This window comes from Nannospalax galili, unplaced genomic scaffold, assembly GCF_000622305.1.
Source record: "Nannospalax galili isolate Female #2095 unplaced genomic scaffold, S.galili_v1.0 scaffold1214, whole genome shotgun sequence".
Classification (NCBI taxonomy): Eukaryota; Metazoa; Chordata; class Mammalia; order Rodentia; family Spalacidae; genus Nannospalax; species Nannospalax galili.
Window position 1 is genome coordinate 1,070,742 of NW_008334871.1, and position 1,949 is coordinate 1,072,690.

General features: G+C 38.4%; 1 pseudogene; it reads left to right on the top strand.

Moving 5' to 3' along the window:
• The first annotated feature begins 294 nt into the window (after positions 1-294).
• LOC103731263 lies at positions 295-1,562 on the top strand (annotated as a pseudogene).
• Positions 1,563-1,949: the final 387 nt, after the last annotated feature.

The window sequence follows — 1,949 nt, forward strand, 5'->3', positions numbered from 1 at the left end:
ACCTCCAGGAGGATACAAACTAGCAAATGAATTCAAAGATAGAAAGTTGGGAATGAAAAGTCAGTGAATCAAACAAAAAATCAAAGTTAAAAGTATCAATAAATAGACAATGAATCAGAAGAAAGAAAGCTGGGATGGAGGGCAAAGCCACGGAATTATGGCATTAGAATGTCAGCAAGTGGTGCAAGGGCTGCCGGGACAGCCCGCATCTTTGAGCGCGTTTGGCTGGTCCACAGCGCTCAGAAGTGGAGGTGCTCCCTTCATTGTTCCTGAGCCTTGTGGCATCTGCGGTTCCAGACCTTTGAGTGTGGGAACTTTTACAGATAGATAGCCACAATGGCTGAAAATGGAGATAATGAAAAACTGGCTGTTTTGGAAGCCAAAATCTATCCTCAAATTGAGTATTATTTTGGAGACTTTAATTTGCGACGGGACAAATTTTTTAAAAAGAACAGATCAAATTGGATTAAGGCTGGGTACCTTTAGAAATAATGATAAAATTCAACAGGTTAAACCGTCTAACAACAGACTTTAAGTGTAATTGTGCAAGCACTGAGCAAATCTAAGGCAAAACTCTTGGAAATCAGTGCAGACAAAACTAAAATCAGAAGATCTCCAAGCAAACCTCTCCCTGAAGTGACTGATGAGTAAAAAACTTATGTAAAGAACAGATCTGTTTATATTAAAGGCTTCCCAACTGATGCAACCCTTGATGACATGAAAGAATGGTAGATGATAAAGGCTAAATATTGAACATTCAGATGAGAAGAACATTGCACAAAACATTTAAGGGATCAATTTTTGCTGTGTTTGATAGTATTCAGTCTACGAAGAAGTTTGTAGAGACACCTGGCCAGAAGTACAAAGACACAAGCCTGCTAATACTTTTTAAGGAAGACTGCTTTGTGGGAAAAAAAAATGAGGAAAGAAAGTAAAGCAAAGTGGAAGCTAAATTAAAAGCTAAACAAGAACGTGAAGGAAGACATAAGTCAGGAGGTGCAGAGATGAGATCCCTAGAAGGAAAAATTGGATGCTTGCTCAAGTTTTAGAGTGACTTAGATGACCAGATCTGTAGAGAATGTTTACACATCCTTTTCTCAAATCACGGTGAAATAAAATGGATTTCATAGGAGCAAAGGAGGGAATAATTCTTTTTAAAGATAAAGCTAAGGAGGCACTGGATAAAGTCAGAAATGCAAATAATGGTAACCTACAATTAAGGAACAAAAACATCACTTGGAAAATGCTAGAAGGACACCTGGAAAAAGAAGCATTAAAAATAAAATCATAGAGGATCAGAAGGAATCCCTAAACAAATGGAAGTCAAAAGGTCCCAGATTTAAAGGTAAAGGAAAGGGAAATAGAGCTGCCCATCCTGGGTCTGCTAAAGGAAGAGTACAGTTTCAGGGAAGGAGAACAAGATTTGATGATGATGACCGTCATGGTTCAGGACCAATGAAAAGGGGACGAGAAAGAAGAGACAGAGAAGAACCTGCATCCACACAAGAGAAAGTGGTGCTAGAGACAAGAAGTTTAGTAAACAACATTTTTATTCATCTTAGTTACGTTTTAAGCTGCTTTTTGTCTCTGGAAGCTTTTAAAAAGAAAACTGAACTAGGTCCACTTCGCTGTCCACCTGTATAAAAGGAAAATTTTTTTGTTGTTATACTTGTCTTTTTGTTGTTACCCAAATGAAAAATTTTTTTAAATGTATAATTCTGTTTGTGTTCGGATGATTCCCAAAAAAAAAGAATGTCAGCAAGTGGAGCTGGACATATGTTTTAAAACTTCCTGTCTTTCTAGAGGGAGAGGACCAGAGTTCAGTTCCCAGCACCAATGTACAGCTGCATGTGTCTTCAACCCCAAGGGATTTGACACCCAGGTCTACCCTCTTTGGGCACCCACACACATGGCATACGTTCCCACAGATACGTATGAATAAAGAATTT